The sequence below is a fragment of the Sarcophilus harrisii genome, chromosome X, assembly GCF_902635505.1.
Source record: "Sarcophilus harrisii chromosome X, mSarHar1.11, whole genome shotgun sequence".
Classification (NCBI taxonomy): domain Eukaryota; kingdom Metazoa; phylum Chordata; class Mammalia; order Dasyuromorphia; family Dasyuridae; genus Sarcophilus; species Sarcophilus harrisii.
The window spans coordinates 74,100,082-74,114,754 of record NC_045432.1 but is presented as its reverse complement, the minus strand read 5'-3'; positions in this window follow the sequence as shown (position 1 = coordinate 74,114,754).

Here is a 14,673-nt window from a genome sequence, read left to right as displayed (position 1 = left end):
TAATAAAATAAGTTAAAAAAGAATAAAGTAAAAAGGTATCAGATGGTATGAGTTTCCTCCCCATCAATTTCTACACGTCATGTGAGCTATTTTCCCTGTTCTCAGCAAGGATTAGTTTTCTGGAGTCTCTACCTCTTCCTGAAGGTAGATTTCTCTGATAGAGGTACTTTTCATACCACTGGGCCATAATTTGTGAAAACTTGCACAGGTTGTGTTTTACAAGGCTCTCCCCTGTGAAAAAGCTGATAATCGTAAGTCTGTCCGCTTGTTTATTGCTCCATTTTAACTCACAAAGGAGAAGATGGATTTGGACCCAAATGAAATTTGACCATTACTAAAGGGATTATGCTAAACAAAATGGCAGCTAACCAGAGTTCTCCTAGAGACCTAGCATGTGCAACAGCCAGTCCAGTTCACTGAAATCCAGTCCCCAGAGAAAGCTTAAGAGGATAGGTGATCGCACTGAAGGTGGCCTGTCAGAGAATCAGTGATGTGGCCGGCACTGAGATTTTGAATAAAATAAAATAAATAAAAAATAAAAATAGATAAATTAAATTAAAAATAAATTTAAAACTCTATCAAAAGATAGAGTTAAAAGATAGACAGCTGAACTGGAACTCACAGCACCGGAACTCAGGCCCCCAGATGTTCCATGTATCCACTGTGGGAAGACAGGGGCAAGAGTCCAGTGAGATGAGAGTAAGAGATGGCTAAGGTCATCCAACCTTGGGCAGTCCTCTTCCCATATCTGAGCCTCACTTTCCCCTCTGTAAACTGCTAGGTTTGGAAGAGATGATCTCTAAAGACCATGATTCATAACTATGAATCATTCTAGCACCAGGGTCTCATGGACTGGGCTGAGGCTTTAGGTTGGAGCACCACAAAGGCAAGCCAGCTACTCCAATTAATATCCAGCCATTATCTATTCTTCAGAAACGGAGCCCACAGCCCTCAAATCCCAGCTTGGCTTCCTCTTTTCCCACAATTCCCTTGGGGATGCCCCTTCTGGTTGCCTGTTTCTGAGTTCCAGCCTGCTGGGGGAAGATAAAAGGCTGCTTTACACCTCACGCTCTTCTGAAAGGGGAGAGTCAAAAGAACACTACCTTCTGCCTCCCGGGAAAATTAAAGAAAATCTAGTGGTAAAACCCTGACGAGATCCTTCTAGACAAGTCCCCAAGTGTGAGGAAAGTGAATCATCTATGTTTGGAGCCAATAGTAACTCCTATTGGTCACCCACATAGCTACCGTCTCCACACTTGAGCACCCCTCATACAATCTCCCCCTTGGTTTCTGATAGAGCCACTCTTCCTACCTCATTAGCAGTCTAGCCTGGAGGGAAAAAACCTCCATTATGGACATGGAGTGAAAAGGGAGTGAGTGGGAATGGACTGAATGCATTAGCCTCTGTCTGAGAAATAATACCTTAGGCCTGTCAAGCTTCACCTACTCTGGAACAAAGTCTATCTGCATATAGGTCCCACTGAGGAAAACCCGCATCCATGGGTTGGCTCAGGATTCCCAGTATGAGGCAGTATCATCAGGAATAGCTTTACAAGCCGCCCTGACCCAATCCCAAGTAGACTTCATTAGGAACTATGCTGCATCCATCCAATCATGTCCCACACGTGTGGGGGTCAGCATGGCGTTAGCCTTGGGCAAAGTGCTGGGCGGGGAGTCTTGGTTCTAGCCTCCAGATTAGACCATACCTAAGATTCCTTCCAGCTCTGGTTTTATACTCCTATGATCCTTTTGGGGAACACAAAGTAAAGGTGAGTAGTATAGTTGACAATCCTGTTGCTGAGGCAGGCCCCTATTCACTGTGGGCAAATGACTACTTCTTGGAGGCTCAGCATCCTCATCCATAAAATGGAATCATAAGATTTCCAATATTTGCCTTCCAGAGCTGTTGTGGGGAAAGTGCTTTGATAACATTAAAGCACCACAGGAAGATGTGATCACAAATTCAAAAAGATAACAAGGGAGTGTATTTATCTCAAACTGAGGATCATGGCTAGAGGATGAAGGGACCCAGAAGATCTTCTAGTCCTAGCCCGTCATTTTGTGGCTCACAGCAGGGCAGTGACTTGTATTTAGTTCTCCAAGGAAAAAGAGGCAGAGCTCTGAGTCAAACCCAGCTCCTCCATGCTCTCGGCACTTAGGACAGCGCCCAGAGCTGGAGGTGATACCCAGTGAGCGAACCGAAATCCACAAGGACAGCTCCTTTGGAGTTCTTACTAGGAAGGTGACATAAATACTGAGACTGGAACTAGCAAGTTATTTATTTACTTCTGCTGATGAGATGAAAGCTTAGGCCAAAGGTCAAGCAGTTTGACTCTTCCAGCCTGATTCTAGAGACTTTCTTTACAAATCTTAGCTAATTCTGGTCAGTTCCAGGCTCTTTCAGGCCCCCCAAGTATGTGCTAGTGTACTAGGAGAGTAGAATAAGACTACTTGCTTGGCCACAGTTCCTAACATCAGGTCTACTCTGCTTTAAAGTCTTTACTCTGGTCCTTGACCATGTAGATGAGAGAGGATCATAGAACTCAAAGTTGAAAGGCATTATGGGATTGCAGATTTTGAACTGGACAGAACTGAGAGATCATTTGGTCTAATCCTTTCGTTTACTGAGAAGAAAACAGACTCCGAGAACGGAAGGCCTTTGTCCACACAGGGAGCAGGTAGTACAAAAGGGTTGGAATCAGGTCTCCTGGCAGAGTCGCAAGAATTGAGTGGGCACTCACAGCATGTGCCCTCACAATGACACGGGAGTGCACCTACTAAAGAAAAATGAAAAGTTAAAATAGGAAGTTCAAATGAATGCTTCCTTCCCTTTCTCTCCTCATGGCCATGCCATTCACAACTAAGTGAGCTCCTCCTTGGCCCAGGCCCATGGCAGAGTCCTTGTCCATGAGGGCTAGTGTCTTGCTGTTCGTGCCCCCCACAAACCCTTCTATTTCAGGATCTGAACTCTCTCCCTACATTCTCTTCATTGCTTTTGTTTAATTTGCCTAAAATATGAGGATGTCTCTCCTGCCTCATGCTTTGTGGTGATTGCCTAACACCAGAATTTCTCTCGTGATTCTCAAGGTGTTGCTCTTTACCTTACACTATATTCCTGGGCCAAGGATCCCGTTCCAATGAATGTTTATAGATATGAGCTAGAGCAAGGGTTTCCTTAAATTATCTTCATGGCCTAAAAGAAGCAATCCTCCTCTTGTCAAGACAGAGGAAGTTTAGTTCCTCTTATGGTCTAGCTCTATGTGCCCACCCCTTTTCCAGTTTTTCTTTAAAGTGAAAACCATTTTTAAAGTGAACCCTTTTTTGTGTCCCAGACATTATCCAATTGGCTGGGTGCTCAAGTTAACGGACAGCTTCACTGGGAGAGTTAAAATGTCAACATCGGGCAATTCCAGAATCTCTTGGAAAGGACAAACAACTATCAAGTCACAGCCCCACACTAAGCCTTCCCGAGTTTCCCAGGACACAGAGGATGGGGGGGCAGAACTATTGACTCAAACATTTGCAGCTCATAGAGAAGTTCACCCATCAAGCCAACAATTGACCTGCGCTATATAAATTGTAGATTTCAACGACAACAAATGTCAGTTTACATCACAGAGACGGGCACCTCAAACTATCCTACCGCCATATTTCTCTACCAGTGGCAGGCTGGCACCATTCAGACATAGGCAAAAATAGCTCAACCCTATCTTTGGGGTAGGGAGAATAATGATGTTATCAAAGCAAACTCAACAAGTAAATGGTAAATTTTTTTCTAACAAATACCTGCAGACAATGCCAGATCCCAACCAGGCCTCCCTTTCTGCAACACCACTTCAAACAAAGTAAATTTAATGTGTTGTGTGCATCTGACTCAGAGACAAATTAATCTCAGGTGTCTAATGTTCAAACTCTGGCTAATGTCAGAAGTACCCAGAAGCCCTTGGCATCAGTTTGTGTTTGGAAATCACTGGTGACACATGAATAATCAAAGATAGAAACATTTTTGATGATTGGAATGAAGAAGTTGAAGGTTGGTGCACAGTCAGAAGGAAATATGGACATGTATTAGAGAGAGTCATGGATCTGGTTCCAGGACACCTTGGCTTGAATTCTCTTTGACATGACTTGTAAGATTTTGGCAGGTAATTCCTGTACTCTGGGCTTCAGTTTCCCCATCTTTAAGTAAATTGGCTAAAACAGATAATCTCAAGGGTCTCTACTCATTTTAAACACTCATCACATTTGTTAGAACAGATAAGAATGATATTCAAGAATTTTTGATATTTGACTTTGCTCAAATCAAATATCAAAAAGAGATATTTGATTCTTCTGATATTTAGAAATATCATCTTAACTCAAAGTTACAAAAAGGAAGTGAACAGAATACATTTCAGGGGCTTCTGTTTTCATCGGAGTAGCTATTGAACCCGTTGATGTGACAGTGTCCCTGTGACTCAGCAGACAGTCTTCCAAAGTTGCCTGCTAGGCTAGTCTACTCTAAGAAAAGTTCATCTATCTGGAAAGCATCTAGAATTCCACGAGTATCCATAGCCTTTGCCAATAAATCCAGGGTGGCCTTCATACTCAGAGACGCAGTGAGAGTGGGATCGCATGTGCCATTGCTAAGGGCCCACCTTAGAGTGTCAGATGGTGACGTTCTGATCTAACTTTTGTCCTTTTCTCGAGTCCATCCTTTGTCTGGGAAGACATTTTGTGGTGGAGTTTTAATCCATTTTAAATCACTGGAGGAGTACTTGAATTTAATACCCTTCTACAAATACGCAAAAGTTATTTGCATGCATATGCTGCTCAAGCAGGAGATAAAATCCATATTTCCTAGCAGCAGAATAATGATGCTGTGATGACAGGAGCAAACAAATAATTATACACACTGTTCATTGCTTAACTGCTCAATCATTAAGAATAAGAATTTTAAAGCACGCCAGGAAAACAAACACCAGAGAGATACCATTGGATGTTAGCGTTATGTTACATAAGGATTAAAGACAAACAAAGTCAGAGGGCCCTGCGGCCGGGCCATATGAGGAAAGCTTGAAAGATGTAGAAATGTTTAGCTCAGAGAAGTGACGATTTGGAAGCGGGGAGAGTGGGAGACACAAGATTGCTGTCTTCATGTATGTGAAAGGCCGGCTGACCTCTCCAAGGGGGGTGAGGTATGTTCTGCTTGGTTCCAGAGGACAGAAGGGGAATGATGGATGGGAGTTATAGAGAGGCAGATTTGGAGTTGATGGGAGAAAAAAAAGCATCCCAACCATAAGAGCGTTAATGGATTGTATTTGGAAGGTAGTAAGTTTCCTGTCCCTGAAAGTCTCAAGGCAAGAGGTCGATAACCACAGGTCAGGTATCTTATGCTCCAAATGGAATAGTTAGTAAGGTATAGATTCAAGTCTCTTCTAACCCTGAGAAGCAGTGACCCATCCACATATGCCCTCGAATCAAGCATTTATTAACTATTTATTATGTTCCAGGCACTGTACTGAGTGCTGAGGTACAAAGAAAAAGAAAAACATAACCTTTGCCCTCTACGAGTCTACTGGGGAGCCAACATACAAATAACTATGTGATTTAGCAAGATATTTATAAGGTAAATGGGAGATAATCTTAGAGGGATGGTAATACGGCATTTTGCAGGAGGTGAGACTTTTCCTGGGTCTTGAAGAAACTCAGGCAAGAAAGGGAAGCCAGGAGATGAAGATGAGAAACAAGAGCAATCCGGGAATGGGGGCAACCAGGCAAAAAGAATGGAGTTTGCAGATGGCATATCTTCTGTGAGGAATTGCAAAATAACCAGAGTATGTGGTGGGAAGTAAAATATAAGAAGACAGGAAAGGGAGGAAGGGGCTAGCTTGGGAAAGGCTTTTTGAAGAAAAGCAGATTTTATATTTGATCATGGACATAACAGAGACATAGTAGCTTGCTGAGTGTGTGTGTGTGTGTGTGTGTGTGTGTGTGTGTGTGTGTGTGTGACAATTCTGTGCTTTAGGAAGGTGACAGCTGAGTAAAGGAAGGAAGTAGGGAGAGACTGAGGCAGGCAGACCTCCCAGAAGGCAATAATCTAGGCATGAGATTGGAAGACAGTAGAGAATGTAGGGCTAGATATATAGATATGGAAATCCATCTTTACAGAGATGATAATTAAATCTACGGGAGTTAATGAGGTTAGGGTTAGCACTGAAGAACAAGCACAGGGTCCAGGACTAACTTGTGGAAGATACCTATGGTTACTGGGAATGACCTGGATGATGATCCAGCAAAGGGCATGAACGAGTAGTCAGATATACAAGACAGTCTTGTATATTTCTTGAAGTTTAGTCTATTCCCCTGTCTTTATTAAATGGTCACCCCACTTTTAAATATTATTATTACATAATATATAAAATATTGTATATTATATATATATAATATAAATATATAAACATAATAATAAGAGGGTACAGGACTACCTTTTGGAGGATACCTATGGATGACGGTCCAGCAAAGGGCACGAATGAGTAGTCGGATATACAAGACCATCTTGTATATTTCTTGAAGTTTAAGTAGTCTATTCCCCTGTCTTTATTAAATGGTCATCCTACTTTTAAATAATAATAAAACCCCAGGGATAGTCACAAAAATTACATAGTTCAGTGGAAGCCAGTAGTGGCTAGGCTCACTACAGATTTATCTTTTACACTCTCAACTGGGCCCTCACAGAAATAAAGTAGTCCTTTACTACTCCCTAAGTGATTCATGCCCCAATTCCATACAGGGACTATTCAAAACCATTTTCCTATTTCTTTAAGCAGCTCATACCACCAGCTGTCCCTTCTCTTAGATGAGGACTTCACCTCATCCTCTGCTGAGAAAATAGAGGTCATTTGTTGCGAGCTCCCTTTTTTCCCCTTTTCTACAACCCACAAGGCCCTGACATCATACTCCATTCTCTCCATTATGTTAGTCTCTGATTCTGTCCCATTTTCCTTCCCAAGGCGAACCTATCTACATGTGCCTCTGATCCTATCCACTCCCATCATTTTCAACAGATCATTCTCAAGAGTATCTGACACTTCTTCTCCCGCCTTCAATCTCTCCCTATCCAATGGATCCCTCCCCATTGCTTATAAACATGGCCGAGTCTTATTTTGAAAGGAAAAAAAATCTTCCTGAGCTCCTAGCATCACCTCAGACTATCATCCTAGATCTCTTCCTCCCTGTGGCAGCAAAACTTCTGGGAAAAAAAAAAGATGTCTACACTTACCTTCCCTTTTGCTCTTAATCACTTCTCCCCCTTTCTAGTATGGCTCACAAACTCAACATTCAGCTGAAACTGTTCTCTCCAAAGTGACTGCCAATTTCTTACTTGTCAGATCCAGGGACCTTTTCTCAAGTCTCATCCTTCTGAACATCTCTGCAGCCTGTGACATTTGCATCACTTTCTCCTACTGGATAATTTTGTCTCATTGGGTTTTGTGACTGGATTCTCTCTCCATTTCAGGTTTATCCTTCCCATCATTATTCCCATCATCTTAGCCATGGTTTCCTGGGGCTCTTCCCCCTTCTCTTTGCCATTTATACTTTATTTGTTGAGCCCATCAGCTTCCATGAGCTGAATGAGAGTGTCTACGGAGATGACTCCCAGCTTTAGAGATAGATTCTTAATCTCTCTCCTGGATTCCAGTTGGACATTTCCAATTGCCTTTGGGAAATTCTGAACAGGATGGTCTGTGTGTGTCTCAAAACAACATGCCTAAACTGAACCTATCTTTCCTTTCAAACCCAGTCCTCTTCCAAACCTGCCTATCTCAGTCAAGGCCATCACCATGCTTCTCTTCACTCGGGTCTGCAAATGTGTCACTATTGCTTTGCTCTCCATCACTCCTCATATAGTCATTTACACCTTCACGATATCTTCCTCCTCCCTCGTAAAGTCACCATCCTAATTTAAGTCCTTATAACCGCTTTCATGGACTGTTGCAATTGGTCTCCTTGATTTAAGTGTCTTTCCACTTCAATTCATTCTCTATCCAGCTGCCAAAATGATTTTCCGAAAGTGTGGGTCCAACAATGTCACCTCTCTATTTGATAAACTCCAGTGGTTTCCTACTATATCCAGGATCAAATTTTTGGCATTTAGAGCCCTACACAAGCAGGTCCTACCTTATTATCCCAGCCTAATTCCAGCATACACATATTCATATAATAGAGGTATACATGTATATGTATCAAAACATGTACATCTGTATCTATATTCATATATATTATATATCCATCCATCTATCACCTATCTACCCATTTATTTATCATCTCTGTATCCATTTATTTATCTATCATCCATCCATCTTTCTATTCATCTTTCTATCCATCTATTTATCATCTCTACCTATCTATCCATCTATACACACACACACACACACACACACACACACACTTTTCTTGCTAAGGCACTCCTAATAATGTAGGAGTCTTTGGCTTTCCCTCAACTGCTCAGACCCACATCTTTTGCTCTTTGCGGTCTCTGGGCATAATCACGACAGGGGGGAATGATTAGTGGAGTCTTGTCTGAGTCTCTTCTTGTCATTCCCCCCCTTGCTAGCCAGTTGGGAATGGGGGACTGCCAGCATCTCTTCCACCATAGATCACCCTCAGGGTACAGGTGAAGCCTTTTAGGGCTCCTTGCCATCTCTTCCTTCTGTTTTCTATATTCTTTTACTCAGGAATTTCACATTTCCTCCCATCCTGGTGGCTTTCCTCATTCACTAATGACTGAGTTATTTTCTAAGTCCGAAGATCTTTCCTTCTTTTGGCCGGTTTCCTGGGCTAGTGATAATCAGGGACGTAGGTTGAAGGAAGTGGAACATTCTTTTCTTGTCCAATCCCTCCCTCGGTCTGTTCTCCCCTTGGAATGTTGAGGAGTCTTGAGGAGAACCAGGTGTGGGGGTGGGGGAGAGAAGTGGATGAAAGGGGAAGACTAAGTGAGCAATATTCCGGGACACCAAGAAAACCATGGGATTAAATGTTCTTCAGCTTGAAGGACACACTGCAAAGGGAGATCATTTCTCCAGGCTATCTCTTTGCTTCACGAGACCATGAGGTCCCAAGCTCCCCCATGATGCCCTGTTGGCTACCCATCTACAATGCCAAGTCTTTAGCAGGCGGAAAGAACTCTGAGTTTGGAGACTGAAGAGGACTTGGGTGTGAATCCTCGTTTGGACAGGACCTGTGAATTTGAGAAAACCACTTAATATCTCTGAGCCTCAGTCTCTTAGTTAATAAAATGAAGGGGTAATTGACCATTCTAAACATGCTATACAAATGTTAGCTATTATTTTTTATATTAATAATTACCCCCTCTAAGTCTATCTATGGAAGCCAGAATGACACATTTGCTAAAACTCCCCAAGCAGCCCCACAGGAATCCTGACTGATTAGACATGTACCCTCTCTATCCCTAAGATAGTTCAATGGTAACTTACTAGTTAAGTCTCTTCTCTGCCAGGCAAAGATGGCCCACCGCTAGGCTTAGTGGAACAATAGCTCTGGACAATGGTGAGGATCCAAAGTCTTTGACTTGGGAGACCAAGTTCTTCCAGATGTATTCCTCTTTCTGAGCCATGTAGTCAAGCACAACAAAACTCCTTGAGAATAATCTCTTTTCCCATTGGTAAAGAGACTGTCTTGGCCTTCATTTATAGTCACTCACCTTTTTCGTTTTCCTTGGATGTGCTCTCCTTTTATGGTAACAGGCCATCTGTTGATGCTCCGACAGCAGCATCTTCTCCTAATTCTCAATCTCATGACCACGTTGCACGGCATTATCCTCTTGGCTTCTATGTTTTAACTCATTACTCTTCATTTCTAGAGTGTTTGAGATAATGTTTATGGTCCTAGATCAGCACTTGTTAGGGCGTGAAGGAGACCGAGAGGTCATTTAGCTGGAGGTTCTCATTAGGTATCAGGTTGAGAGGACAGCCATTTGTGAAGCCGGCCCAAAATGGCGGAAGTAAGATAAATCCTCCCTGTCAATATTTTGGCAACTCTTAGGTGATTTTTGGAAAGTCCTAATTTAATAAATGTCCTCCAGGCTCACCAGATGTCTGAGAACAGGATGTGCCAGTCCCACCTTGGAAGGCTCCTCGCCTGCTTGCCCCAATCATTACAGAACTCTGGCTTTATGAACACTGGCTAATTGTTCCAAAAGACCTTCAACTTTTCTAATGAAGACATTTTCCACTTGAATTCTTGATTTTTCCAAACTTCTGTCCATCTTTTTTGTAGCTCTTTGTATGTTGGCAATTTATATGAAGGTGAAAACTCTAGTTCATCAATTGGATTGTTGCAAAAGGGTACCGCTCCCTCCCAAAACACAAAGAGAGCCAACAAATAATGTCATACATTATTTATATTATACATTATTATAACATTACTGTTATCTGGGTATTGTATTTGTTAATTTAACAAGAAAGGTATCCATCGTATATTTTTTACAATGCTACGTAGACTAAAAGGAAATTATTCTGCTTTTTAGCTCAGTAACTAGCATTGGAGTTGTTGTTTGAACAAAGGGAAAGAGAATTTTCTTAAAAACAGTCTACTGAGCAGAAAATATTTTTTTTTCCACAGAGGGAAACATGAAGGCTCACTCAATAATTATTCTGGAAATCGGTGTATCCTTTAAGTTGATCTCAATGCAAACTGCTGTTTTTGCTATTATTTTCATAATGAAAAAAGTCTCTTGTTAAATATGAGAACTCTCAGAGGACAATACAGTGGGAATGAGCCCTATGTCCCGGCGGGGGCTGTGAATGGTGAGATGAGATGGGAGTTCTCTCTCCCCATGGCACCTCCTGCAGACATAAGTCAGTATGTCTTTTAATCTACCTATTTGGATCGAGTGACTGTGTGATACCACCACAATTCAGTCAGTGCCCCATAAAAATCATCGATGGAAAATGCAAAGTTATGGGTGGACCTCGTTTCTTTAGTTAAGCTCATAAGCCCAGAGTAAAAGTCCAACTTTTTTTCCAGTTCCACCCAGGTAGAAAAGCAGACAACTTCTGAACTTCAAGACAAATGATGTGTATTTTTTAACATCAAGAGACAAAGGAGGAGGAAGAGGAGGAGGAAGAAAAAGAAGAGGAGGAGGAAGAAAAAGAAGAGGAGGAGGAGCTTCTTAGAGAAGATGGGAAGTGGGGAAGCATTTCAGACAGACAGAACCAACATATATTATTTAAGAAAAGGGGGCATGATGAACATAATGTTTTAAAATTTTAGTCCATCAGATCAACTGGATGAGAGAGATAATGTAAGACCAGTTAGGTAATCACTGAGCTAATATGAGAATGAGATGAGACTAGACAGGAAAGGAGTGAGATCATAAACATTGCCAAAGAAGAATCAACTGGGCTCGGTAAAGGTATAGAGGACAAGTGAGCTAAATATGCCTCCTGACAAGGAAAATGGGGATGTGACTGGCAGAGATGGGGAAAAGGGGAGAAAGAAGTGCAATGGGGTGTTCTTTTCTAGTCGATACAGGAAGTCTGTCTAGAGGATGTGAGCTGAGGGTAATCTCAGTAATGTGTATGGGTGCGGGGAAGGAAGGGCCAGAGGACACTGTTGGGGTTTCTGTTAAGGCCCTTGAAGAGCATTCTAGCCTGCTTTTGCCTTTTGATCTATTTCATGGTGTACTAATGACCTACTTTTTTAAAAAGTTCTTCCTTTTGCCGCTGAATTCATTGTTCAACAAGGCATCATGAAGCGTCACGTAGGGGACCCCTGATCACCTTCATGGTTTCTTGTCATTTCTACAGTGCTATTTCAACAGCTTTCTTTAACCTCCTAATAAAGATTCACCTTTCTTTGTAGAAAGTTCTGCTACCTACAGGATTGAAACAGAAATATTTCTTTAATGTTGAGGACAAAGGCATCTCCTTTGATTTAAAAACACTTTTCAGAGGAGCACCGTGGAAGAGAACTCATGTCTTAATTTAAGCTGAGTTTCCTCTGTGAGCCAATGCTGGGCGTTCCTGTTATTTGTCATTGCTTTGGGCTTTTTCTTCATTGAATTTTTCTAGAGGAGTACGAGAAGCACATCCCCCCATCCTGAGTTGAGATAGCATTAGAAACCTTCACATGAGGGTTCCCAATTGACCTTGAGCTTCTGAATCTGAAGAACTGGATCCTAATGCAAAAGCCATTTTTCATGTTAGTATAACCATGGCTAGTTGAATCCCATTTGTTTATTTACCTAGAATGAAAGGTTATTTAGATGATCTCACATGTCATACTTCAGTACCCAGGAGCTCTGTGCCCTCATTGGTGTGGGTACTCCCTCCAGTTTGATGTGGCTACTCGCTCTAGTAGTGCAAATCATGACTCATCCAGGCTTCTACATCTTGTTTGGCTTGTGTTCATATTCAATCAAAAGGTCTTGGGCTAATAAATTTAGAGCTGAAAGAGAGTTCTTGGAGGTGATCAAATATAATCCTCTCATTTTACAGATGAAGAAGTAAAAGCTCAGAAATTTCAAATATCCTGACTGAGATCCTCTAGCACTTTGGCCTTTCATGGAGAGCTGCCACTATTCACTCAATTCACTAAACATTTCCTAGGTGCCAGGCACTGGGTACTCTCCTAGGTTCTGGGATACAAAAACATAAATAAAGCTCTGCTCTGCTCCAAGAATGCTTGCAGTCTTGCAGTGTGGAAAGCAAGTGGAAAGATATTTAAGTACCAACTTTATACCAAGAAGCTATAAATGATATGGGGGAGGGGAGGGAGAAGAGGAAAGCCTTAAGAAATAGAGAGATGGGGAAGGATTCTGGGAAGAAAAACAAGATTATGAAAAAAAACTAGAAAACTCGAAAATAACTCTTTGAAAATTAGAATTGTGCAAGGGGAAGACAGTAAAGCTATAAGAGACCAAGAAATAACAAAACAGAATATAAGGAATGAAAAAAATAGAACAATGTGAGGCATAAGAAAAACCACAGATCTGGAGAACAGATTGAGAGGAGAAAATATAAGAATAATCGGACTATCTGAAAACTGTGATCAAAAAAGAACCTTGACACAATAATGCAAGAAATAATCCAAGAAAATTGTTCTGGAGTGATAGGACATGAGGGGAAATTAAAAATAGAAAAAATCCACCCATCACCACCTCAAAGAGATCCTTTGTGGAAAACACATAGGAACGTGATTGCCAAATTTCAAAACCTCCAGATCAGAGAGAAAATTTGTAAGAGATAAACAAAAACCAATTCAAATATTTTAGAGCTACAATTAGAATTGTATAGGACTTAAGAGCAGCCACCATAAAAGACCGCAAATCCTGAAATCATTTATACCAGCAATCAAAAGAACTAGGCCTGCATCTAAAATATCCATATCAAGCAAAATTATCCATAATAAAGAATGAAAAATGGACATTTGACAAACTTGCAGATTTTCAGTACTTTCTTTCAACCAAACCCAAACACAGTAAGAGCCAATATCCAATGATTAATTTCAAGGAACTTAACATGGACAGATTGGTTGTCTTTTACATAGAAATGTATGCCATATGTTTAAGATTAACACTGGATAGCTCAAAAAAGATTTATACAAATGAAATGAAGAGGAAGAATAAGCACAGAGGCATTGGGGGGGTGGGGGAGAGGACTGGAAGTTCTAAAAACCTACTCACTGGAGAATGGGTTAAATAAGCAACACTACACACATACCATTCAGGGTAAACCCTCCAAAATCTATAAGGAAATACGAGGAAAGGGATGGGTAAAGGGCAAAGCAAAGATTAGAAGAAGAAAACAAGGGTGGGGGGAGGTTAATGAATAGCAAGATAGATTATGGAGCACAATTAAAGTAGAAGAGCTAGCAGGGATAGGAAAGAAGAGATATGCAAAAATACCACAACAAGGCTCAAGAGTTAAGTTTATTGGGGGAAAAGTATGGAAAGTGATTACTGATTTTAGACAAAGTCAAACCTAAAGATTCAATCACGAGAGAAATCTACATTATTTGCCAGCCATACTAATATTGTTATAGATGCATGTTTTCATATGGGTAAATGTGTGTATACTTGTATATATGTGTGTGTCTGAAGATATATATGCATGTTGTATATACAGATGTATGGATGTGTGTGTGTATCTGTGGAGGGGTGTGAATGTCTATGTGTATGTGTGTGTGTATCAATTATATATATCCATGCTATGATTTCAGAAAGGCCTGGAGAGACTCACATGAACTGATGCTGAATGAGATAAACAGAAGCAGGAGATCATTGGATACGGCAACAACAAGACTATATGATGATCAATTCTGATGGAAGTGGGGGGAAGTGGGGGAACTGAAAAGGGAAAAAAAGAATAAAGTTTTAAAAAAAGTGCACAGTAGATTACAGTTATATTTTGAATCCTCCCTGATGCTCTCCTGGGAACATGACAATGTTCTGTTCTGTTCTGTTTTGTTTTGTTTTCCTTTTCTTTCTTTTTTTCTATTCTTTTTTTTTTTTTTAATAAACAGAACTTTTAGAAAAGCAGACACAAGTGAAGGTCCCATGGAGGAGTTTAAAATGAGGCTTTTAAAGTAAGGTTTGAAGAAAGTTAGGAACTTCAAACGCTGGAAGGACTTGAGAGAACATTGCAGGCATGTGGTATAGTATACAAAGGT